The sequence below is a fragment of the Schistocerca cancellata genome, chromosome 3 (genome assembly GCF_023864275.1).
Source record: "Schistocerca cancellata isolate TAMUIC-IGC-003103 chromosome 3, iqSchCanc2.1, whole genome shotgun sequence".
NCBI classification, from domain to species: Eukaryota; Metazoa; Arthropoda; class Insecta; order Orthoptera; family Acrididae; genus Schistocerca; species Schistocerca cancellata.
In genome coordinates this window covers 764,680,922-764,708,841 of record NC_064628.1, presented here as the reverse complement: position 1 = coordinate 764,708,841, position 27,920 = coordinate 764,680,922, and the positions used below count along the sequence as shown (strand labels likewise).

The 27,920-nt window shown below is 43.7% G+C and overlaps 1 protein-coding gene and 1 non-coding gene across 3 annotated transcripts in view; both read left to right on the top strand.

Moving 5' to 3' along the window:
• LOC126175790 (sodium-coupled monocarboxylate transporter 2-like) overlaps window positions 1-27,920 on the top strand; it is a 219,022-nt gene that overhangs the window by 25,898 nt on the left and 165,204 nt on the right. The window lies entirely within an intron of this gene.
• Window positions 13,404-13,477, top strand: Trnat-ugu (transfer RNA threonine (anticodon UGU)). Its single transcript has one exon. It is a non-coding gene; the product is annotated as a tRNA-Thr (tRNA).

Genomic DNA, 27,920 nt, shown 5'->3' with positions numbered 1-27,920 from the left:
GTCTTGACGTGCATCCGTGCGTCGCTGGGGTCCGGTCCCAGGTCGACGGGCACGTGCACCTTCCGCCGACCACTAGCGACAACATCGATGTACTGTGGAGACCTCACGCCCCACGTGTTGAGCAATTCGGCGGTACGTCCACCCGGCCTCCCGCATGCCCACTATACGCCCTCGCTCAAAGTCCGTCAACTGCACATACGGTTCACGTCCACGCTGTCGCGGCATGCTACCAGTGTTAAAGACTGCGATGGAGCTCCGTATGCCACGGCAAACTGGCTGACACTGACGGCGGCGGTGCACAAATGCTGCGCAGCTAGCGCCATTCGACGGCCAACACCGCGGTTCCTGGTGTGTCCGCTGTGCCGTGCGTGTGATCATTGCTTGTACAGCCCTCTCGCAGTGTCCGGAGCAAGTATGGTGGGTCTGACACACCGGTGTCAATGTGTTCTTTTTTCCATTTCCAGGAGTGTAGTTCCAATTTTGGCGACCAGGTGCAAATCTGACGCTGTACACTTTTTGTATGACGGTATGACATCCGCTCCACCATTTAACAATGCTTAACGTGAGTGAAGAGAGAACGTGCTCTGTTAATGAACCTGTTTTCGTAAACGACAGGAATTTCAGTGCTGCATTGAGAAAGTATAGCCGACTGAAAGGTCTGAGGAGAGGTCCGATGTCATTAAATGGTTTATAGAAGATAATAATAAAACCGAAAAGCACGGGTGAGCTTGGTGTGGCACCTGGAAGAGGAAAGTTACCGATGAGGCAGCTGCTGCTGTAATTGACTATGCTGCACGTGGCCCGGGCGTGTTACTGCAGTGCAACGAGGATTGTCAATTTCATGGTCAACAGAGCGGAAAGTTTTGCAGTCTGTCTTATACTGGTGCCTGTACAACATCCAGATGGTGCTGCAACTGAGACATGATCCGCAACAACGTTCTGAATGTGCTCTTCGGTTTCTAGCACGAATCGAAGTTGATTACATGTAGTCAAGTAATATTTCCTGGAATGGCGAGGCACATCTTACACTACAGGGTGCAGTGAATACACAGAACTGCCGAATCTGGGGTGCTGTTAAACCGCGTGTTGTGCACGAAAACCCACTGCACCCGCCGTATGTATACGTGACTTTGCGGTGCGGATTCACAAGCACCTTTATTGTCGGTCCGTTGTTGTTCTTTGAGGAGAATACATCCAAAGGACCTGTCAGGTGTACCGTGATGTCTACACGTTGTCAAGACCTCCTTGTATAGCATACGGCCCCTGCTTTGGAAAAGCGCAACTACGCGGGAAACACTGTTCGTGCAAGTTGGGGCAACACCTCATATCTCTCACCCAGTGGAAGTCTGCTTAATGCAGTCTTCCACGAATGCGTTATGTCCAGAGGTTTTCCAGATGGGTGGCCTGCAAGATCACCTGACCTGAATTCATGTCACTTTTGGCTCTGGAGATATCTAAAAGAACGTGTCTACCAGGGACACGTTCGGACTCTACCTGATCTGAAGGCCAGTATACAGGAACACGTTACTCAGATTCCTCCGGAAACGCTGCGAACAACTGTTCATCACGTCGTTTTACAGATGCAGCATCTCCTTGGTGTCTCGGTGCTCATACTTAACAAATTGTGTAAGTGGCGGTTAGCACACTAGTGGCCATTAAAATTGCTACACCACGAACATGACGTGCTACAGATGCGAAATTTAACCGACAGGAAGAAGATGCTGTGATACGCAAATGATTAGGTTTTCAGAGCATTCACACAAGGTTGGCGCTGGTGGCGACACGTACGACGTGCTGACATGAGGAAAGTTTCCAACCGATTTATCATACACAAACAGCAGTAGACCGGCGTTGCATGGTGAAACGTTGTTGTGATGCCTCGTTTAAGGAGGAGAAATGCGTACCATCACGTTTCCGACTGTGATTAAGGGCGGATTGTAGCCTATCGCGATTTTTGCGGTTTATCGAATCGCGATATTGCTGCTCGCGTTGGTCGAGATCCAATGACTGTTAGCAGAATCGGTGGGTTCAAGAGGGTAATACGGAACGCCGTGCTGGATCCCAACGGCCTCGTATCACTAGCAGACGAGATGACAGGCAAATTATCCACATGGCTGTAACGGATCGTGCAGCCACGTCTCGATCCCTGAATCAACAGATGGGGACGTTTGCAAGACAACAACCATCTGCACGAACAGTTGGACGACGTTTGCAGCAGCATGGACTGTCAGATCGGAGACCATGGCTGCGGTTACCCTTGACGCTGCATCACAAACAGGAGCGCCTGCGATGGTGTACTCAACGACGAACCCGGGTGCACGAATGGCAAAACGTCATTTTTTCGGATGAATCCAGGTTCTGTTTACAGCATCATGATGGTCGCATCGGTGTTTGGCGACATCGCGGTGAACGTACATTGGAAACGTGTATTCGCCGGCCGAAGTGGCCGTGCGGTTAAAGGCGCTGCAGTCTGGAACCGCAGGACCGCTACGGTCGCAGGTTCGAATCCTGCCTCGGGCATGGGTGTTTGTGATGTCCTTAGGTTAGTTAGGTTTAACTAGTTCTAAGTTCTAGGGGACTAATGACCTCAGAAGTTGAGTCCCATAGTGCTCAGAGCCATTTGAACCATTTTGAAGCGTGTATTCGTCATCGCCATGTTGGCGTATCACCCGGCGTGACGGTGTGAGGTGCCATTGGTTACACGTCTCGGTCACCTGTTGTTCGCATTGACGGCACTTTGAACAGTGGACGTTACATTTCACATGTGTTACGACCCGTGGCTCTACCCTTCATTCGATCCCTGCGAAACCCTACATTTCAGCAGGATAATGTACAGCCTCAGGTTGCAGGTCCTGTACGGGCCTTTCTGATACAGAAAATGTTCGACTGCTGCCCTGGCCAGCACATTCTCCAGATCTCTCACCAACTGAAAACGTCTGGTCAATGGTGGCCGAGCAACTGGCTCGTCACAATACGCCAGTCACTACTCTTGATGAACTGTGGTATCGTGTTGAAAATGTTGGGGCAGCTGTACCTGTACACGCCATCCAAGCTCTGTTTGACTCAATGCCCATGCGTATCAAGGCCGTTATTACGGCCAGAGGTGGTTGTTCTGGGTACTGAATTCTCAGGATCTATGCACCCAAATTGCGTGAAAATGTAATCACATGTCAGTTCTAGTATAATATATTTGTCCAATGAATACCCGTTTATCATCTGCATTTATACTTGGTGTAGCAATTTTAATGGCCAGTAGTGTAATAAAATCATTATGCCTTCCTCACTTGTTTGATCTTCACAGATCGCGTTCCATTCGTAATCATTACATATAGACATATGTCTTTCTTGAGTTCACAGTGCCAGATTTGCACCTGGTAGCCAGAATTGGAACTATTTTTTTCCAGTGTAAATCGATTCCGCATTGATGCATTAGCATATCTAACAAGCTCCGTTGCCACAAGATAAATAGCGCCCACACTGGACCACTGTGAGTAGCTGCTCTTTAATTATAGCTAGCCGATATCTACGGCCGACTAGCGGTAGTAAGCTGTATGCACAAATCTTTCTAGTGAATAACTCTTTCTGTTACTAAAAACCGATTCAAAATACCTACAGTTGTTACTGACATTAGCTTTTACAAACGGACACAACAACTTTAATTTATAATATGAATACAAACACGGGAAAAACGGAAGGGAGGAAGAAGCATATACGTAGAGGGGTTCTATAAGGGAGATGAACTTGCCGTCAATATTATAGAAAGATAAGTGGACGTAGGGGAAGATGAGATGGGAGTTACGATACTGCGTGAAGATTTTACAGAGCACTGAAAGATCTAATTGAAACAAGGTCCCTCGAGTAAACGACATCCCATCACAACTACTGACATCCTTGGGAGAGACAACCATGACAAAACTATTCCACTCTGGTGTGCAAGATGCATGAGACAGGCGAAATACTCTCAGCCTTGAAGCATATTGTAATAAATCCAATTTCAAAGAAATAAGGTGCTGACATGCGTGAATATTACAGAACTATTAGCTTAATAAGTCGTGGTTGCAAAATACTAATACGATTTCTTTGCAGAAGAATGGAAAAACTAGTAGAAGCCGATCTAGGCGAAGATCAGTTTGGATTTCGGAGAGATGTAGGAACATGCGATGCAATACTGCCTCTATGCCTTTTCTTAGAAGATAGTTTAAGGATAGGCAAATTTACGTTTACAGCAGTTGTATACATAGAGAAAGATTTTGAGAATGTTGACTGGAATATGCTCTTTGAATGTAGGAACATGCGAGACAACACTGACCCCACGAATTCTCTTAGGAGATAGGTTAATGAAAGGCAAAGACGTTTACAGCAAATTTGTAGACTTAGAGAAAGCTTTTGACAACGCTGACTGGAATACACTATTGCAAACACTGAAGACAGCAGCGGTAAAATACGGTGAGCGAAAGACCGTTTACAACTTGTACAGAAACCAGAGGGCAGTTATAAGAGTCGAGGGAAATGAAAGGGAAGCAGTGGTTGAGAACGAAGTGAGAGAGGGTTGTAACCTATCCTCGATGTTATTCAATCTGTGCATTGAGCAAGCAAAAAAGGAAACCAAAGAAAAGTTTGGAGTAGGAATTAAAGTTTAGCGAAACAAATAAAAACTTTGAAGTTTGCCGATGATATCGTAATCCTGTCAGAGACAAGGGCCTTGGATGAGGAGTTCATTGGACTGGACAGTGTCTTGAAAGGAGGGTCTAAGAAGAATATCATTGAAATTAAAACGAGGATAATGGAATGTATTCGAATTTGATCAGGTGATGCTGAGAAATTAGATTAGGAAACGAGACACTAAAAGTAGTAGATGTGGTTTGCTATTTGGGCAGCAAAATAACTGATGATGGTCAAATTAGAGAGGCTATAGGATATAAACTGGCAATGGAAAGAAAAGCGTTTCTGAACAAGAGAGATTTGTTAACATCGAATGTAGATTTATGTGTTAGGAAGTCTTTCATGAAGGTATTTGTCTGGAGTGTAGCCTTGTATGGATGTGAAAAGCGACGGTAAACAATTCAGACATGAAGAGGATAGAAGCTTCTGGAATGTGGTGCTACAGATGAATGATGAAGATTAGATGGGTAGATCATGTAACTAATGAGGAGATACTGAATAGAAATGGGGAGGAATGAAATTTTTGGCCCAACTTGACTAAAAGAAGTGATCGGTTGACTGGACACATTCTGAGACGTCAAGGGATCACCAGTTTAATATTGGAAGGAATAGTGGGTCTTAAACATTCTAGAGGAGACCAACAGATTAATGCAGTAAGCATATTCAGAAGGATATATGGGTTGCAGTATTTATTCGGAGATGAAGAGAGTGCATAGGATAGAGCAGTATGGAGAGCTGCATCAAACCAGTTTTCGAAATGAAGACTGCAACAACAATATACGTTTACTTTGGCTATCGTGAGGTTTTTGCTACCCAAATAGCGAAAATCGTCTATTAATTTCAGTGTCTCATTTCCTATTCTAATTCATTCAGCAATATATGGTTTATTGGACTACACAGCGTTATTTTCGTTTTGCTGTTTTTTGTCTTACAGCTATTATTCAAGATTCTATTCACAGCGTTCAGTTGATCTTCCAATTCCGGTGAGGCGATACTACACGTATTTGCAGATAAGTGTTTAATAGTTAGTTTAAAACTCAGACTAAAAGTACGTGAATCACATCTTTGATCATTTTATAGGCCATGATCAAACTTCATCTACGTCTTCATCACACAAAACACAGAGACTATGAAGAGGTAGATATTGTCTTGTCAGGTCAGGTGACACATACCGTGGTACTGCAACTGTGACAAACGAAACACACGCCGAACCGCTCACAGATTTTGGTCATCTTTTGACAATTATAGTAAGTACTCAAATATAATAAATGCTGCACTAGCACGATGCGATTCCCAAGCGTTTCTGGCAAACTGAGGTTCAAATTTTTTCCAGCCTTTTGAGGCGACGAACAACGGCGTCACCGCAAACGCCTACGGCGCGGCAGCAAGCTGGAAGTCCGCAGTTACTGCATCAGCCTGTAATTTTATTTTTTGTCTAATCTTTCAGCGAATACTTCAATCGTCACAATGAACCATGTTTTTTCAGGAAAAACAATAATAATTTTGATAACCATTACAGTACATTCGCGGCGAGGCATAATAAAGTAGCACGATGAAATGAATATTTGTTTATCGACAAATTCATACTTGCATCTGAAAAACCCTACATACTATTCCAAGCAAGCATAGCGCGGTATGACTTCACACTGATACAAGGATCACTAATTCTACGAAAGTATGGGAAGCCATCAGGAGGATTTCTGGGCAACGCAGCCCACTACCTGTCACGGCATTGCTGCATCAGGGATGTCTCCTCACGGCGCCGAGAGACATTGCCCAGACACTGGCCATGCATTTTGCGGAATCTACCGCCACAATTAACTGTGATCCAGATTTCTGCCACTACCGAACTGCCATCGAGAGGGGTCACTTGGACTTCCGGTCTCCAAATTCTGAACCCTACAACTGCCCCTTCACAATGTGGGAACTGGATTCGGCGCTGTCTGTGGCTCATGATACTGCGCCTGGTCATGATCAAATCCGGTACAGCATGCTGCAGCACTTGTTGCTGCCATCCAAGGAAGTTCTCCTGAGTTGTTTAAATATGATATGGTTATCCGGCACATACCCTGACTCATGGAGGGAGGCGGTTTTGATTCCTCTCCTCAAACCGGGGAAGGACCGAACGCATCCCAGCAGTTATCGCAGTATTGCTTTGACGAGCTGTGTCGGGAAGACGTTGGAACGCATGGTCAACCGTCGCCTGGTTTGGCTGCTCGAGACCAGGCAGCTCCTTAGCCCCTCTCAGTGTGGCTTTCGGCGATGTCGTTCCACTATCGACAATTTGACCCTGCTTGAGGCGGCCATCCAGCAGGCCTTCCTACGTAACCAGCATTGTCTTGGTGTCTTCTTTGACATTCATAAGGCGTATGACACTACTTGGCGCCGCCATATCCTCAATCAACTCCATGAGTGGGGCTTTCGTGGCCGTCTCCCCATCTTCCTTCGGTCCTTTCTTTCCCACCGCCTCTTTCGTTATAGGGTTGGTAATGTGCTATCTGATTTGTTTGTGCAGGAGAATGGTGTTCCTCAGGGAAGCGTTTTAAGTGTCACCCTCTTTGCTGTCGCCATTAACAGTATCACGTCCACTATCCGGAGTCCTGTCCAATGCTCCTTGTTTGTGGACGATTTTGCTGTTTTCTGTTCTTCCTCCAGTCTTGTCACTGCTAGTCGGCAGTTGCAACTTACGATACAGCGATTAGAGGCATGGACTGCGAAGACGGGTTTTACCTTTTCTGCAGAAAAATGTGTGTGTGTTCATTTTAATCGTTCTCGACGTCTTTTTACCTCCCCTGAATTGCGTCTGAGGGACACCATTCTTCCTTTTAGCGACACTGTGCGGTTCCTGGGCCTCACTTTTGATTCCAAGTTGTCGTGGTTGCCTCACCTTAAAGACCTCAAGGTGCGGGCCCTGAAGGCACTGAATATTTTGAAGTGTCTGAGCCATCGGTCCTGGGGAGCAGATCGGGCGCGTTTGCTGCAGTTCTATAGGGCTTTCGTCCGGTCGCGTCTTGACTATGGTTGCACCGTGTATGGGTCAGCAAGGCCTTCGTATCTGAAGATTCTTGATGCAGTACACCATGAGGGTATCAGGCTGGCCACTGGTGCCTTCCGTACCAGTCCCATCCCCAGCCTGTGTGCTGAGGCAGGGGAACCGCCGCTCGCCATCCGGCGGAAACTCCTCATGGTGCGACGGGTGTGTCAATTCCTTGCCTGTCCTACCTCCCCTGCGTACCCTACCGTTGCCCGACCGCCTATGGAACGTCTCTTTTCCAGTCGTCCCAGGGCAACGAGACCATTCCTGGAGCAAGAAAACTTGAACGGTACGGGCTTTTGTCAAAGTTTCGAGAACATACCTTCACCGAAGAGTCAAGCAGTATATTGCTGCCTCCTACGTATATCTCGCGAAGAGACCATGAGGATAAAATCAGAGAGATTAGAGCCCACACAGAGGCATACCGACAATCCTTCTTTCCACGAACAATACGAGACTGGAATAGAAGGGAGAACCGATAGAGGTACTCAAGGTACCCTCCGCCACACACCGTCAGGTGGCTTGCGGAGTATGGATGTAGATGTAGATGTAGATGTAGATGGACAAGGTTCGCATTGATAAAGCAGAGTATGCAACACAGTTGGCCACTAAGGAGTCCAGAAAGAAGAAAAGAATAAAAAAGTTTGAAAAAGATCAAGAGGATATGGTGCAGGTGCTTCTGAGTGACCAAAAATAAAAAATTAGACGTATATTGAGTTACAGTGTTTTGAATTTTTAGAAGCCGTTCCTGAAAATTTACATTTTATGTTGCATTTTTCTCTAAATCTCAGAAAGCACTTCGAGTAGAGTATTGAAATTTTCAGGTAGTTATAACGTACATATCCTGAGTCTACTGAACTGAAAGAAGAACATATATATAATTTAAATTATTTCGAATAACGCACAAAAAAGTACATAAAAATTTAACCGTGTAATTAAAAAACTGTATTTCCGAAAGCAGTGGCTGAAATGCAATTATTGTAGTTCAGTAGACTCGGAACATACAGTTTAATGTTCTGTAAAAGTTTCATGTCAATGGCTGCAGTGGTCCCTGAAATACACCGTAGCCAAGTCGCTAAATTTAACATCCCCTTAATGCCAAATTTCGCCGCACTGCCGTAAGGGATACGTTCGTCGTACATACCACATTGATTTCTTTGGGCCGCACTGACTGGCTGCGTGGTTTGAGGCACCATGAAACGGATTGCGTGGCCTCTCCCGCCGGAGGTTCGAGTCCTTCCTCGGGCATGGGTGTGTGTGTTGTTAGCATAAGTTGGTTTAAGTTAGTGTAAGTACTGTGCAAGTCTAGCGAGCGATGAACTCAGCAGTTTGTTTCCTTAGGAATTCACACACATTTGAACATTTTGATTTCTGCGGTTATTTAACCCAACATTGCTTGTTTGTCAGCACTGACAACCCTACGCAATCGTCGCTTCTCTCGGTCGTTAAGTGAAAGCCGTCGGCCACTGAGTTGTCCGTGGTGAGAGGTAATGCCTGATATTTGGTGTTCTCGGCATACTCTTGACACTGGGGATCTTGAAATATTGAATTCCCTGACGATTTCTGAAACAATGTCCCCTGCCTCTACCTCCAACCACCATTGTGCGTTCAAAGTCTGTTGATTCCCATCTTGCAGCCATAATCATATTGGAAACCTTTTCACATGAATCACCTCAGTACAAATGACAGTTCATGCAATGCAATGCCCTTTTGTATCGTCTGCAACGATACTACCGCCATCTGTACATGTGTGTATCACTATTACATAACTTTTGTCACGTTAGTTTAGATCGGACCACCCAATCTAATTATGCTGTACTGTTCGACCCCAAGTCTGCCTTCGTAGCAGCGTAGTTAGCCTGTCAGACTGCCGTATGGAAGACCTAAGTTCAGTTCCCGATACTGCCAGGAGGGAGGACTGGAGCGGAGTTCACTCCACGTCGTGATGCCAGCTGAGGAACTACTTGAACGAAATGTAGCGGTTCCAAGGTTTGAACGCTAACAACAGGAGGGAGAGCGGTGTGATTATAGCTTGCTCCTGCATAACGCATCCAAATGACGTCAATAACACTGGGTGACACTGCGGCCAAGCGACATGGCGTGGTCTGCGGGGTGTGATCTCGGAATCATTTTACTAATCATTAGGTCCCAATCTAGCAAACACATCGGAAATTGCGAAACATTCCGAAAGAAAAGCAAAAGGTGTGTAAGAAGCTTGATTTGTAAAAGCCTTTGCTACTCGTTTCTTTCACCGCCATTTAATCTGTGCTATTAAGTCCCAGCTTAACAACCATCCCAAAAATATTCCGAAAAAAAGCATTATTAAGCACGGGTGAAGTGTTTCCACGTACTTTACTCAACTCCTTTCGTATCTGGACAGTTCACTTTTTGCCGAAAATATTTTGTCGCTACACGAAACGTGTATTTATCTATTTCTAAGCAATATGTCATATCGGTCTCAGTTGCTGCTGATGCATCTGTTAGAAAGCTGGATCAAACCTGTAATAAAGACGAAGCTTGTCTACCATATGCCGGTAGACAAAAGTTACTGTATTTCGTAGGAATTCGCCAGACTATTCAATCCATCTTGAAGCAGTTGCGTTAGCTTGCACCCTGCAGAGCAGGTCTGTGGACGGTTCGAGCAAAAGCGCACTGCTGGAATTTGTCATTCCGCTACGCGAAGTTAATGCGAACAGATAAGAAAATTTTATAGGCGTGCCTACATAAACCTCAACTGACAGTGTTAGTACTGTATGCGTGATATAGTGGCTGAGCAAAAGAGTCTGAAGTCTGCGGCGATACAAGTGGCCCTCTTCCAGTTAATACTCAGATGGAATGTAAGTTTCATATTGAAGCATGGCCTTTACAATTAATGAACAGACTTACATCTATGCTAAACGTAGATATTATAAGATTTCTTGAAACTGCTTCGTCGATAGGAAATGAAAGATCTTCAGTGCTACAAAAATTATCTGACGATGTAATATGTATGAAAATCATAATTTTACTGTATTTCTTATACCTTTATCAGTGGCAATATATAACTACATCCATACTGTACATGAAACTTGTGTATCTACGGCTGCGATAAATTAGCACCGAACGCGCTACATGCTTCCCACTTCCTTTATTATTTTTAGCAAATTGGAATTGAACGTTTTTACCGCGCAGACCCGCGTTGTTTGTAATTTCTGTGAAATAAATGCGCTACACCAACAGCGTTTCATCAATTAACTGTCTAATTGTTATTATTTGTAGAAATAATTAATCACAGTATATGATGAATGTGTTTTTGTGTTATATAGCGAAATACGAAAGAGATTTTTCGTACCTGTAGCATGTGTTCTGTGATGCCAAACTATGGAGCGCTATTGCCACTGTATTATTAAATGTGTTATATCTTAATTCGAACAAACTTTATTTGTTGAATAACCACTTACGTAAGTAAATTTCGTCTATATTAACGGTCTCAGATAATACACGCATGTAATGTTTAACTTCCATGGACGCTGGTAAAGGCCAGTAAGTATAGAGGTAGAAAAATTTACTAGGTGGTTCTAATGAAACTGGTGTTGTTCTGAGTGCTGCTATATACTTCGCAGGATGCTGAAACATCGTAGGTGCGTTCATTAGTCAGCGCAATCGCGAAGTATGCTGCAAAAACATCATTAACAGTCGAGCTGCACAGCTTTGTAAGGGTTGTAATGTCCCTAATTGATTTGCTATTCCGGTGACACCCAGCAACTAATCGACGTTCGAACTCGCTGAGCTCTCCTAATCGCCCCTTTCAGGTGTTACTGCTCCTATACTGACAACAGAATATTCCCCATCTCTTTTTATATTGGCTGGTCCGTCTAGAGTAACATCTAATGACAAATTCCGTACCAAATAGGAATGCCTGGATACTTACGACCAGGTAGTGTATTTACTTGTCAATTACGGTTCGTCTGTCCAGTCTTCAGTACGTTAAAACACACTCATGTCTGATCTAGATGGTGCAGCGATGAAGCTCTGGGATTGTCTTCGGCAGAAGTGACTTTAAAATCGTCGTTTGTACATCCTGATTTCTCACTTTCTTAGTTTTCCTTAAATAATTTATTTATGCCTGCGTTTTGTGTATTGGTGTTTATCTTGTAAGCGTCTCAGAGATTCTTTACATTCCCATCATTGTAGTGTAAAGAGAATAACTGCTATACTTCTGTATGTGTTGGTATAGGTTCCAAATTCTCCTCGACAGTTTTACCTCCTAGTATAACCAATAGTTCCTCTCCAGCAATCCTACAAAAAACCGAGGCACCTCCCCCCCATCGACTTAAATATCCAGAAGAAATCACACAGTCAACTAAAACTACGAGGGTCACTCCTAAAGAAATGCACACTTTTTTTTTTAAACTCCGACTTTTATTCTACAAGTTTGAAAGTCTTACAGTGTGTAGATACATCATTTAGGAACAATATCTTCATTTCTCCAAATAATTTCCATCCCTCTCAACTGCCTTACGCCATCTTGGAACCAGCGCCTGTATACCCACACGGTAAAATTCTGGACCAAACTGTTGAAGCCACTGTTTGGCAGCGTGCACAAGGGAGTCATCATCTTCAAACCTTGTTCCACGAAGAGAGTCTTTCAGTCTCCCAAAGAGATGAGACGTGCATTGCCGTGCCTGCTTTCATCACGTAATCTGCTTGCCCACCGACTAACTGTACTGCGATCGACAGCAGTATCTCTAACCACCTTTTTCAACCTCTTGTGGATGTTTACCACTGTCTCGTTTTCACGGCACAGGAATTCTATGACAGCACGTTGCTTCTGACAAACGTCAAGGGTAGCAGCCATCTTGAAAACATACTGTGACGGCGCCACTCACGGGAACAGGTTGAACTAAGTTTGAAAACAAGTGGGAAGGATATATCTACACACTGTAAAACTTTCACACATGCAGAATGGAAACTGTATTTTTACAAAAATAGTGTGCATTTCTTTTGGAGTGACCCTCGTACCAACTGACAGAACGTTGGGACTAAATCCCTTGATTGCCTTACGTAGCTACAAGATTCTCATCCAGCCCAACTTCCACTCTGTAAATGTTGCATAGATTTCTGCATCTCGAAATTTTTACCCCTGTCTCCAAATCCGTAAATGTTACACACTCTGCCTGGCTTTCCACATCTGTTCATCCTCCACCTCCCATATGCTGTATCAGCTGATAAAGTTCCCGCAAACATCTGGAATACTTTCGTCAGTTCCATGTTTCACTCAAAATCGAATGCCAAAACCCTGCTGTATTCCTCATCCTTGACAGCTCTGATCCGTAGCTGTACCCCTATCAACACACCCCATCAACCTACTTCTCCACACACTCCACTTTCTTTTCTAATGTAATTTCAACCTTGTTTATATATACGAAGACAGTAACTTGTTCTCGAAAGAACAGTTACTGTTGATAACCGTGCGGCTTTTCCCTGGAATAAATGATGACTAACTGACAACCTCAGCTGCCGACAGGTGTTGATGATATACCTCGATGTGGACAGCTGAAAATGTGTGCCCCGACCGGGACTCGAACCCGGGATCTCCTGCTTACATGGCAGATGCTCTATCCATCTGAGCCACGGAGGACACAGATGAATAGCGCGACTGCAAGGACTTATTCCTTGCACGCTTCCCGTGAGACTCAAGTCCCTGTAGTCGCGCTATTCATCTGTGTCCTCGGTGGCTCAGATGGATAGAGCGTCTGCCATGTAAGCAGAAGATCCCGGGTTCGAGTCCCGGTCGGGGCACACATTTTCAGCTGTCCACATTGAGGTATATCAACAACACCTGTCGGCAGTTGAGGTTGTCAGTTAGTCATCATTCAACCATGTTTCTCTCCTAGACCATAAAGTCACTCCTGAGATCTACTCGTCTTGTCAACTATAGCTCACCATACCTCTTCCTTTTCAAACAAGGACTCCATCCCACCTTTCCCTGTATACTGGAATCCTACCTTCCTCCTATCACCTGCATCATGTCGCTTGACCCTTCCCAATGTTCATTCCAGATCCTTCCTCAAATAACATCTTGTCCAGTTCTCACTGTATCCAAATTCTGTTCTTAAGAAACAGGAGTCCACACAACCATCATCCTCTCAGTGTCAAGACTTCATGCATCAAACTCAAGGTAATCATCTTTATTCTTTTCACTGTATTTTTAATTACCTCAATCAGTGATTGAAGAGTGACAACAGGATCGCTACCATGCTTCCCATTTATTCGGTTGAGGGTGATGCAAATAAGATGTAAATAAATAAAAATACCAGGATCCACATGTAACTAGAGGACCTCTGTACATAGTTAAGAAAAATTATCACCTTCACTGTGAAAACAGGTTCTTAAAATTATCTAGGTAGAGTTTTCACTGACAGTTCATGTCTTTGCTCAGGTGTTAGACACTTGAAATTTTTCAGCATCACTGCTACCACAAGACAAACAAATCATTGACCATTAGGGCTGATCATATATATGCTGCATGTCCACTGCTAGTACAGTCTAATATGATCTCACAATTGGTAACAGCTTTCTATCATCAGCTGTACAGCTGTTCTGTAAGCAGTCTCTTCTCTATCAACTCCTGTCAATAAAACAAAATGTGTCATAGTCCCATACATCACCACTGTCACACGAGAGTGTAATAAACTGCCCTGTGTGTTGTTGATGATGCATTTGTATATCTCTTAGCATGTACACATCTTAACAAAAATGGCGAAGTATGAGGGCAATATGTTACAATTTTGTCTACCAATGGTGGTATATGGGGGAAATTTAATACAGTTTCATATAAAAATGCTGATATATGGGGGAAATTTGTTGCAATTTTGTACAGCGGTTGTGATGTGTGAGCTAACTTGTTGCAATTTCATGTAGCAATGATGGTGTATGACCAATGGCCTTGCTGCAGTGGTAACAATGGTTCCCATCTGATTACCAAAGTTAAATGCTGTCAGGCTTGGCTAGCACTTGGATGGGACCATCAAGGTCTGCCAACCACTGTGTGCAAGTGGGATACACTGAGCCACTGTGAGGCCAAATGAGGAGCTACATGATTTAGAAGCAGCAGCTCTGGTCATGAGAACTGACAATGGTTGACAGAGTGGTGTGCTGACCTTGTACCCACCCACCCCCATATCTGCATCCAGTGGTCCCTATCGGCTGAGGACAATATGGCAGTCTGTCGGTACTGGCCTTTAAAGGCGTGTTCAGATGGAGTTAAAGTTTTTGTTTGATGCTTGGGATACTACACTCATGGAAATGGAAAAAAGAACACATTGACACCGGTGTGTCAGACCCACCATACTTGCTCCGGACACTGCGAGAGGGCTGTACAAGCAATGATCACACGCACGGCACAGCGGACACACCAGGAACCGCGGTGTTGGCCGTCGAATGGCGCTAGCTGCGCAGCATTTGTGCACCGCCGCCGTCAGTGTCAGCCAGTTTGCCGTGGCATACGGAGCTCCATCGCAGTCTTTAACACTGGTAGCATGCCGCGACAGCGTGGACGTGAACCGTATGTGCAGTTGACGGACTTTGAGCGAGGGCGTATAGTGGGCATGCGGGAGGCCGGGTGGACGTACCGCCGAATTGCTCAACACGTGGGGCGTGAGGTCTCCACAGTACATCGATGTTGTCGCCAGTGGTCGGCGGAAGGTGCACGTGCCCGTCGACCTGGGACCGGACCGCAGCGACGCACGGATGCACGCCAAGACCGTAGGATCCTACGCAGTGCCGTAGGGGACCGCACCGCCACTTCCCAGCAAATTAGGAACACTGTTGCTCCTGGGGTATCGGCGAGGACCATTCGCAACCGTCTCCATGAAGCTGGGCTACGGTCCCGCACACCCTTAGGCCATCTTCCGCTCACGCCCCAACATCGTGCAGCCCGCCTCCAGTGGTGCCGCGACAGGCGTGAATGGAGGGACGAATGGAGACGTGTCGTCTTCAGCGATGAGAGTCGCTTCTGCCTTGGTGCCAATGATGGTCGTATGCGTGTTTGGCGCCGTGCAGGTGAGCGCCACAATCAGGACTGCATACGACCGAGGCACACAGGGCCAACACCCGGCATCATGGTGCGGGGAGCGATCTCCTACACTGGCCGTACACCACTGGTGATCGTCGAGGGGACACTGAATAGTGCACGGTACATCCAAACCGTCATCGAACCCACTGTTCTACCATTCCTAGACCGGCAAGGGAACTTGCTGTTCCAACAGGACAATGCACGTCCGCATGTATCCCGTGCCACCCAACGTGCTCTAGAAGGTGTAAGTCAACTACCCTGGCCAGCAAGATCTCCGGCTCTGTCCCCCATTGAGCATGTTTGGGACTGGATGAAGCGTCGTCTCACGCGGTCTGCACGTCCAGCACGAACGCTGGTCCAACTGAGGCGCCAGGTGGAAATGGCATGGCAAGCCGTTCCACAGGACTACATCCAGCATCTCTACGATCGTCTCCATGGGAGAATAGCAGTCTGCATTGCTGCGAAAGGAGGATATACACTGTACTAGTGCCGACATTGTGCATGCTCTGTTGCCTGTGTCTATGTGCCTGTGGTTCTGTCAGTGTGATCATGTGATGTATCTGACCCCAGGAATGTGTCAATAAAGTTTCCCCCTCCTGGGACAATGAATTCACGGTGTTCTTATTTCAATTTCCAGGAGTGTATTTGAGATCCAGTAGTTAACACCCACTGTTAGGTTAGGACACACATATATTGTCAGCTTCTGGTGTCATAAAACTATTTTATGTCCAGTAGCTGACACCTGCTGTCGTATTAAGGCACATATATACCAGCTTCTGGTGTTACAATAGTATTTGAGACCCAGCAGCTGAGATTCACTGTGAATACATTTTTTAACTGTGGAATAAAACCATAGATCGGGGTCATGGTAGTTGCCATGATCAGGGTAACAGCAGTGGGGCAGTTTTGCTGTAACATAGTGTATATAGGGAAATTTGTTACAGTTTTGCTATAACATGGTGATGTATGGAGCAATCTGTTACAATTTTTCTGTAACATAAAATGGCAAGCGTTTTGTACTGCAAGATAGACTTAATGCCTAGTACAGAATCGATATAATGTTGGGGTAACTTTGCAAAGTAGATGAAAGTGTGTAGTTGGAACTATAGCAATATCGTTTCTTACATAAAAGTGTGTATATGTGTATTACTACTGCTCAATATGCATTTTTGATAAATAACAGACAATATTTGGTTTCCTTAAAGTCTGACAGTTTATTTGAACTATCTCATTGCCAAGTGCAAACTATCTTGTAAGTTATACCAGCAGTAGTTTTCCATGTCTTTTGGATTGTTATAGAACAGATCTTTACATATTTTGATATATAATGCATACAGTACAAGTTAGTACAATAATCAAACTATGCTCATTGCCAAATGCAGCTTAATCTGTAAGTTATTTCAGTAGTACCAATATGAGAGCCATGTGTATTTTTTTTAAAAATTATAGACCATTTAAGTTATCACAGCAGTGCCAAGTGTGTTTTGTACTTGAAATATTTATGTATATTAATAAATGATACAGACAATATTGGCTGGTTCAAATGGCTCTGAGCACTACGGGACTTACTTTCTGAGGTCATCAGTCCCCTAGAACTTAGAACTACTTAAACCCAACTAACCTAAGGACATCACACACATCCATGCCCGAGGCAGGATTCGAACCTGCGGCCGTAGCGGTGGCGCGGTTCCAGACTGTAGCGCCTAGAACCGACGGCCACTCGGGCCGGCAGACAATATTATTTTAGTAGTGTTGACATATCATATGTTGTGCATTTTGTAGTTACACTTTTTTATTACAATAAGCAACCCATATGTATTTTAATACTATTATGAAAGATATCTTTAAGGACTTTGATGACTAATACAGACAATTTTATTTTGGTGAAAAGGTCGTATTTTCCAGACATCGAACTTTCCTCTATGTTGTTCCATTATGATCTTTGGGCAAGTAGTATTTGCATTTTGTATTTGATGAAATGAATTACGAAATTATACTTGCATATTACGAAAACATGCATTCTAAGTGATGCAATGCATTATGATTCGTAAAAATCCATAGTGTGTTGTACTAAAGTGTCGGAAAATATAACATCTGTGGGCAAAAATGCTACCACATGTCCGTCTCAGATCAAAAGTAAAAAAAAAAAATGTGTATTAGCCCATCAGTAAGGTTAATTATATTTCTCTTGATGCATTATCTTCTTCCCCCTTAAAACAGCTCCTGAACAGTTTTTTCTACACTACCGGTAACACAACGTTTTTAACTCTAAGAAGAATGTCAACTATTATTGAATCATGTTATTTTAGCAGAGAACATGTATTTTGTAATCTTATGGAACAATCTAGACTTGCAAGCATCATTATGACACTTAATTAGAAAGTCCACAGCTATGTTTTAAGTACTTAGTGTACCTTACCTTTTAGTTACACAATAGTGCACTCTTCCAGTAGCTGACACGCTATTTTAGCTGACATTTATTCAGACAATTTAGACGTCGTAATAACACTGACATTAAATTTTTCTTGATGCATTATTTTGTTCCCCTGTAAAATGTTCCTTTTAACCACATGTAGTTTATACTATCATAGAACAATTTAGATGTGGAAATAGCATTGTGGCCCTTAATTTAATATTCCACAGTCATGTTAAAGTGTCAAGCTAAGCTACACGAAAAACTGCACTCCTCTAGTAACTGACACATTATTTCAGGTAACAAGGGTTTTGTAGAAAACTATATAAACACTTTAAATGGGTAAGCATAATTGGGGCACTTAATTTGAGAGTCCACAGTCATGTTTTCGGCATTAAGAGCAAGTTACACAACAACTACGCTCTTCTAGTAGCTGACACACTATTTTAGCTAATATGTGTATTATAGAACAATAATACAGACATTTCTGAGGTAGTAACATTGAGTGTGCGCGCTTACGAATTTTTGATAACTAGTACACAGTGTTTTTTTTTTTTGTTACAAGTAGCACATTTTCTCTTAGACCTAGAAAAAAATCGTCAAATATTACTGCACTGTCTGCCTAGCATATTATTATTATAGAACCAATTACACACTAATGCATTTAATTTTAGCGACGATTGTGCCTTGCACCAAGTGTAGTACAAAGATCGAATTATACTCATTAACAAGCGCAACTTAATACACTACTGACCATTAAAATTGCTACACCACGAAGATGACGTGCTACAGACGCGAAATTTAACCGACAGGAAGTACAGGGTTATTACAAATGATTGAAGCGATTTCACAGCTCTACAATAACTTTATTATCTGAGATATTTTCACAATGCTTTGCACACACATACAAAAACTCAAAAAGTTTTTTTAGGCATTCACAAATGTTCGATATGTGCCCCTTTAGTGATTCGGCAGACATCAAGCCGATAATCAAGTTCCTTCCACACTCGGCGCAGCATGTCCTCATCAATGAGTTCGAAAGCATCGTTGATGCGATCTCGCAGTTCTGGCACGTTTGTTGGTAGAGGAGGTTTAAACACTGACTCTTTCACAAACCCCACAGAAAGAAATCGCATGGGGTTAAGTCGGGAGAGTGTGGTGGCCATGACATGAATTGCTGATCATGATCTCCACCACGACCGATCCATCGGTTTTCCAATCTCCTGATTAAGAAATGACGAACATCATGATGGAAGTGCGGTGGAGCACCATCCTGTGGTACGTTTAGCTCCCTGCTGGCTTTATTCGTCGACTTCCGCGGGCTACGCGTGAAACTTGGCCGCACGCGTTCAACCGTTTCTTCGCTCACTGCAGGCCGACCCGTTGATTTCCCCTTACAGAGGCATCCAGAAGCTTTAAACTGCGCATACCATCGCCGAATGGAGTTAGCAGTTGGTGGATCTTTGTTGAACTTCGTCCTGAAGTGTCGTTGCACTGTTATGACTGACTGACGTGAGTGCATTTCAAGCACGACATACGCTTTCACGACATACGTGAGTGCTTTCAAGCACGACATACGCCATTTTGTCTCACTGCGCTCTCGAGTGCTCTGGCGGCAGAAACCTGAAGTGCGACTTCAGCCGAACAAAACTTTATGAGTGTTTCTACGTATCTGTAATGTGTCGTGACCATATGTCAAAGAATGGAGCTACAGTGAATTTATGAAATCCCTTCAGTCATTTATAATAGCCCTGTAGATGCTGTGATATGCAAATGATTAGCTTTTCAGAGCATTCACACAAGGTTGGCGCCGGTGGCGACACCTACAACGTACTGACGTGAGGAACGTTTCCAACCGATTTCTCATACACAAACAGCTGACCGGCGTTGCGTTGCCTGGTGAAACGTTGTTGTGATGCCTCGTGTAAGGAGGAGAAATGCCTACCATCACGTTTCCGACTTTGTTAAAGGTCGGATTGTAGCCTATCGCGATTGCGGTTTATCCTATCGAGACATTGCTCCTCGCGTTGGTCGAGATCCAATGACTGTTAGCAGAATATGGAATCGGTGGGTTGAGGAGGGTAATACGGAACGCCGTGCTGGATCCCAACGGCCTCGTATCACTAGCAGTCGAGATGACAGGCATCTTATCCGCATGGCTGTAACGGATCGTGCAGCCACGTCTCGATCCCTGAGTCAACTGATGGGGACGTTTGCAAGACAACAGCCATCTACACAAACAGTTCGACGACGTTTGCAGCAGCATGGACTATCAACTCGGAGACCACGGCTGCGGTTACCCTTGACGCTGCATCGCAGACCGGAGCGCCTGCGATGGTGCACTCAACGACGAACCTGGGTGCACGAATGTCAAAACGTCGTTTTTCGGATGAATCCAGGTTCTATTTACAGCATCATGATGGTCGCATCCGTGTTTGCCGACATCGCGGTGAACTGACATTGGAAGCATGTATTCGTCATCGCCATACTGGCGTATCACCCGCCGTGATGGTATGGGGTGCCATTGGTTACACGTCTCGATCACCTCTTGTTCGCATTGAGGGCACTTTGAACAGTGGACGTTACATTTGAGATGTGTTATGACCCGTGGCTCTACCCCTGATTCGATCCCTGCGAAACCCTACATTTCAGCAGAATAATGCACGACCGCATGGTGCAGGTCCTGTACGAGCCTTTCTGGATACAAAAAATGTTCGACTGCTGCCCTGGCCAGCACATTCTTCAGATCTCTCACCAACTGAAAACGTCCGGTCAGTGGTGGCCGAGCAACTGGCTCGTCACAATACGCCAGTCACTAATCTTGATTAGTATCGCGTTGAAGCTGCATGGGCAGCTGTACCTGTACACGACATCCAAGCTCTGTTTGAGTCAATGCCCAGGCGTATGAAGGCCGTTATTACGGCCAGAGGTGGTTGTTCAGGGTACTGCTTTTTCAGGATCTATGCACCGAAACTGCGTGAAAATGTAATCACACGTCAGTTCTAGTATTATATATTTGTCCAATGAATACCCGTTTATCATCTGCATTTCTTCTTGGTGTAGCAATTTTAATGGCCAGTAGTGTATGTAAAGTCGATCAGCAGTAGTATCACGTGTATTTTGATAACTAATATAGACATTTTAGACATGGAAATGTTTAATTTAGCACCCACTGTCTTTTGCCGAGTATGGTACAATGATCCAACTACACTCATCAACAAGTGCAGCTTAAACTGTAAGTCATAGCACTAGAGCCAAGTTACGCCAGTGTTGTCAAGATCTTCATGTAGTTGTAATAAATAATCGAATACTTTTGAACATGGCGCTAGTTTATGCAAAATTCAAATTTGTCAGATACTTTTCAACATGACCTACATGGAAGCTACATACTGTCAGACTGTTTCGTTTTAATGACTGATAAAATACTGGGCTCTGATTCAAGGTGATCTAAACATTTATGATGAATTAGAAGTTCTCTGACTCTCCAAGAGGCATGGCTTAAGAAGAAAAAGTGGCACCACGGAGGTACAAATTGATTGGCTGTATCGTTTTAATGGCCGATAAAAATGTGGAGACGTGATTTGCTTTTACATTTTACTGGCTAGTAAAAATACTGGTGGTTGAAGGGGAGGTGACGTGAGGGATGGTGAGAGGACCGTGATGGTATAATAGTAAAGGATGAGGCCTGGACGGTGGACGTGGCCTCCAAAGGACACAGTCTGAGGAACAAACATTGTGCATATTTCGTCCCCAAAGTAGGTTGCTCTACTACTGCAGCCTTTTGTAGAATTTTGGAACGCAGTGTATGCTCACTTGTTGTGATATTTCTTGAGAACGAAAATCTCTGTAGGAACTGACATTATGGAATGAAAGTAAGTGAAGAATTCCGACTTTTTTACATTTATATTGGCTACGCTCGACAACATTTGCATTAGAAACAAAGATTTGTTTAGGCAGGTCAGCACTTCTTTGGTAGGTTCCTCCTAATTGAATTTATTGTCCAGTTGTATTCTCGAGAATTTAACACTATATGGCTATTGAGGTTATTGAAACATGTACTGCAAGGGAAACATTTACAACATCCCTTTATAGTATGTCTTTTTAAAGTTTAGTGGCAAAGAACTGTCTAGGAACCTTTTATTAACGTCCATGAAAAAATCATTAATTAATATTCTTAAAACTGTACTGGATTTGCTATTTATTACAATGTTTGTATCACCTTCAAACAGAAAAAAGTAGGCACCTAGTAAAGTTACTGATGAAAGATCTTTAACCCTTTCATGATTAAAATACACCTTGCATATATGTAAAAAATCAAAATACAAAAACTGTCTTCCTTTGTGATAAATAATACACTTCCACTACCAAAAAGAATTTAAGCTGACCGCTTTTGACAACTGGCGAATTAAATGAAAAAGATGTGTCCCACAAACTTAACTACATCTATGTTTTCATGTAAACCTAGGATTTTCAGAGTTAAATTTTTAATTTTAGAAAGATTTTCCAACGTGGCAATAATGGAAAAAGTGTAACAAATGAGTACCAAAATAAATTTATTCTCCTGACAATGAAAAACATGAAATATCACACAGAAGTTTTCAACATAACATTTGAATATGGCTTTGATATACTGCACACCAATATTTTCTACATTTTATGAAGTCCCACAACATACGAATTATGTACAAACCAGCAGTATTGCTAAGGTATGTACTAATCTTTCAAAACAATGCCTAAGACTTGTAAAAGAACACAGTTACTTACTTCAGATATTCTTGGAATGGGAAGATGGTAATTCGATCTTATTTTCGCGAAGCGAACGCACTGTGCCACGTGTAAACACATGCTGCCCCATTTGACCGCCCACCGCCTTCTATATATCCACTCCATGGCCTATAGCATTTTTCTCCAAGTTCGGAAACATCTCGCTGCATGTTAGCCTTAGACAGTTATGAGATACTGACGTCCCAATGTTCAAAACTGCATGTTATTCCAATGGGACATATGTATCCCATCACGAAAGGGTTGGATGGCGAAGAGGAAGTAAGAGTCCCAAAATAGGACCGTGGGGGACACTACACGTAATTGTTTCCATTTGGATGATGACTGATAGATTAATAAAAGTCTATTTCCTATTGACACAAGTTGTTTCCCGTCAAAGAGATGCGATTTGAACAATCTTCCGGCGTTTTCCGATATACTGTTACTATTATAATTTTCTTAAGAGGATATTGTGATTTACGCATGCAAAGCCTTTGTCAGATCACGTAATATATCAGTAATGTGTAATTTAATGTTTACCAAATTAAGTGCAATCGCGTGTCTGTAAATCGCCTTCAAAATAATCGTAACCTATAACGATTCGTCTAGTTGGAATATGTTGGCAGGGTGAAGAATATGGCTGAGGGTTACCGCTGAAATAAACAGTTTTCGGTTACACTGGTTCTTTTCGTCTACAGTTTAATCTGACACTTAAAACCACTCAGAATTAGCGGCTTCTGAAATAACCGATTTTCATTATTAGTTCCAGTTATAAACGTTGAATTCGAACAGAGACAGAAACATTCTAGAGAATGTGAAGGAGTAGGAGATGATGGTCGACATAGGGTTGAGCCTGCAGCAGAAATCTGTCACACTATCTCTAGCAAGGATTGTATAGGTTAGGGGGACTGGCGTGGCGACAGCGAGAGCGAATGGAGGCAAACTGACGACTTCCCTGTGTAGTCACTGAAGCAACCACCAAATTAATCGTTTAGTTACTACCCTCCGTTTATAGTACCTCAATAAAATTATAGGTTTAACAATCAAATTTAACCTCTCTTTCAAGGAACATTTGTTGTGCCACCTTCCGTTTTAATTCGTTTAAAGCAAAGGGAATCTCCACTGCTACTGGGACTTCGTAAAGTACTTCCAAACTAGGGATGGTACGTGCTGCAACGTCAGCGAGTAGCTACCGTTTAGACTATGTGCAGGCATGTTTTGCACACTGTATGTACACGTATACTTTCCTCAGTTTTGCGTAGCTCCTGCATCCTACATATATTTGGACCTTCTTACTATACTCATTCCTACGTCTTCCTCCACAGCCTCCCCCTCCCCCCCCCCCCATTCCAAACACAGATACTTCCCTTCATTATCAGACTATCACATGATGCCATGTACTGTCTAGAAGGCCACGCCACACGGTAACAGGTATTTTACTGTCTCTGCAACGCTGCACTGATTCTTACTTTTGTCATGTGTTTGTTGTTAGTTTATAGCTGTAGGCATTGTTATTGAAATAGTACTGCTCGTTTTCCCAATTTCTATAATAATCCAATGTTTCAAAGCAATGGAAATTTTACGAATAAACATCATTCGTTTTTAAAAAAAGTTTTATTTAGAAACAAAAAATTAGCACCGCTGCTTTGGCAAATAGATATGTCGCTTTTTTATCCGGTTATTAGTAAAAAATGAAAAACCCTCTTATCTACATCTACATCCATACTCCGCAGGCCACCTGACGGTGTGTGGCGGAGGGTACTTTGAGTACCTCTATCGGTTCTCCCTTCTATTCCAGCCTCATATTGTTCGTGGAAAGAAAGATTGTCGGTATGCCCCTGTGTGGGCTCTAATCTCTCTGATTTTATCCTCATGATCTCTTCGCGAGATATACGTAGGAGGGAGCAATATACTGCTTGACTCCTCGGTCTAGGTATGTTGTCGAAACTTCAACAAAAGCCCGTACCGAGCTACTGAGCGTCTCTCCTGCAGAGTCTGTGGAAGACTGGAGTTTATCTATCATTACCGTAACGCCTTGGCGATTACTAAATGATCCTGTAACGAAGCACGCTCCTCTCTGTTGGATCTTCTCTATCTCTTCTATCAACCCTATCTGGTACGGATCCAACACCGGTGAGCAATATTCAAACAGTGGGCGAACAAGTGTACTGTAACCTACTTCCTTAGTTTTCGGATTGCATTTCCTTAGGATTCTTCCAATGAATCTCAGTCTGGCTTCTGCTTTACCGACGATCAACTTTATATGATCATTCCATTTTAAATCACTCCTAATGCCTATTCCCAGATAATTTATGGAATTAACTGTTCCAGTTGCTAACCTGCTATATTGTTGCTAAATGATAAAGAATCTTTCTTTCTATGTATTCGCACCACATTACACTTGTCTATATTGAGATTCAATTGACATTCCCTGATCCATGCGTCAATTCGTTGCAGATCGTCCTGCATTTCAGTACAATTTTCCGTTGTTACGACCTCTCGATATACTACAGTATCATCCGCAAAACGCCTCAGTGAACTTCCGATGTTATCCACAAGGTCATTTATGTACCGGGTGATCAAAAAGTAAGTATAAATTTGAAAACTGAATAAATCAAGGAATAACATAGATAGAGAGGTACAAATTGACACACATGCTTGGAATGACATGGGGTTTTATTAGAACAAAAAAAAAATACAAAAGTTCAAAACATGTCTGACAGATGGCGCTTCATCTGATCAGAATAGCACTAATAAGCATAACAAAGTAAGACAAAGCAAAGATGATGTTCTTTACAGGAAATGCTCAATATGTCCACCATCATTCCTCAACAATAGCTGTAGTCGAGGAATAATGTTGTGAACAGCACTGTAAAGCATGTCCGGAGTTATGGTGAGGCATTGGCGTCAGATGTTGTCTTTCAGCATCCCTAGAGATGTCGGTCGATCACGATACACTTGCGACTTCAGGTAACCCCAAAGCCAATAATCGCACGGACTGATGTCTGGGGACCTGGGAGGCCAAGGATGACGAAAGTGGCGGCTGAGTACACGATCATCACCAAACGACGCGCGCAAGAGATCTTTCACGCGTCTAGCAATACTTTTTTTTTTCTAATAAAACCCCATGTCATTCCAAGCTTGTGTGTCAATTTTTACCTCTATTTCTACATTATTCGGTGGTTTATTAAGTTTTCAAATTTATACTGACTTTTTGATCACCCAGTATATTGTGAATAGCAACGGTCGTACGACACTCCCCTGTGGCACACCTGAAATCACTCTTACTTCGGAAGACTTCTGTCCATTGAGAATGACATGCTGCGTTCTGTTATACAGGGTGTTACAAAAAGGTACGGCCAAACTTTCAGGAAACATTCCTCACACACAAATAAAGAAAAGATGTTGTGTGGACATGTGTCCGGAAACTCTTAATTTCCATGTTAGAGCTCATTTTAGTTTCGTTCTTCCACCTACGCTCAATGGAGCACGTTATCATGATTTCATACGGGATACTCTACCTGTGCTGCTAGAACATGTGCCTTTACAAGTACGACACAACATGTGGTTCATGCACGATGGAGCTCCTGCACATTTCAGTCGAAGTGTTCGTACGCTTCTCAACAACAGATTCGGTGACCGATGGATTGGTAGAGGCGGACCAATTCCATGGCCTCCACGCTCTCCTGACCATAACCCTATTGACTTTCATTTATGGGGCCATTTGAAAGCTCTTGTCTACGCAACCCCGGTACCAAATGTAGAGACTCTTCGTGCTCGTATTGTGGACGGCTGTGATACAATACGCCATTCTCCAGGGCTGCATCAGCGCATCAGGGATTCCATGCGACGGAGGATGGATGCATGTATCCTCGCTAACGGAGGACATTTTGAACATTTCCTGTAACAAAGTGTTTGAAGTCACGCTGGTACGTTCTGTTGCTGTGTGTTTCCATTCCATGATTAATGTGATTTGAAGAGAAGTAATAAAATGAGCTCTAACATGGAAAGCGTTTCCGGACACATGTTCACATAACATATTTTCTTTCTTTGTGTGTGAGGAATGTTTCCTGAAAGCTTGGCCGTACCTTTTTGTAACACCCTGTATAGATCACACAATTGGTCTGATAGTCCATACGCTCTTACTTATACCCGACACCAAAAAATACCGGTTGTTCAGAACTAAAATACGGTACCGTTTTTGACCGATAGGTTGTTTTCCATCCCTAGATGAAGAATGACTTGTCCGCAGGGAGTAATATGATGGTCAGAGCCCAGAGTTAACGTCATTGGCAGGGTCGCGCTTCCTGCCCAGCTGGTGCTGGGTGAGGCGGCTGAATCACAACCGTCGGCACGTGGCATTCTGGATTGGTAGCGCGCCGCAGGCCGGGCTTGCGAACCCGTGGCATCGTGACCGGATGAGTGACAGCCATTTCCTACGCCAGGGGCATTAGCAGTCATCAAGGGCCGCGGCCTCGCCACTTAAATGATGAATAGTATCTGTGACCTTAGTCAAGCTCCTCCGCCCGGCCCAGGGATTGGATGACTGCCCGTTTGGCCAGCCCACTCTACTTGAGCCATGTACACCCACCGGTGGCAGGAAATCCGGAGCCCTCCTGCCGAGACGTGTCCTGTCGAGTAATCATGCAAATGGTCAGTAACTGGAGCAGTAGGCCGCTGCCACCGCAACAGACAAATGTTGCACAGTACTTGACGGCCGCGCCAACGACCTGTTGCATTACAGATGTTGCTCTTACTGTGAAACACTGGTTCCACTGTTTATTATCGTAGATTTTCAAAGGCGGCTTAAGAATGCTCTTAAATACCTCCTAATATCGTGGCGGATATACTTTTTCCCGCCGTAGTGCAGCAGTTCGAAGTGGCGTTGACTTAACTACCCTGCATAAATACTGAGGCATTCTGCGTCTATAGCCGTCTATAACTGCGAAAGTGTTGCCGGTGCACGAAGTTGTGCACGAACTTACCTCTCGATT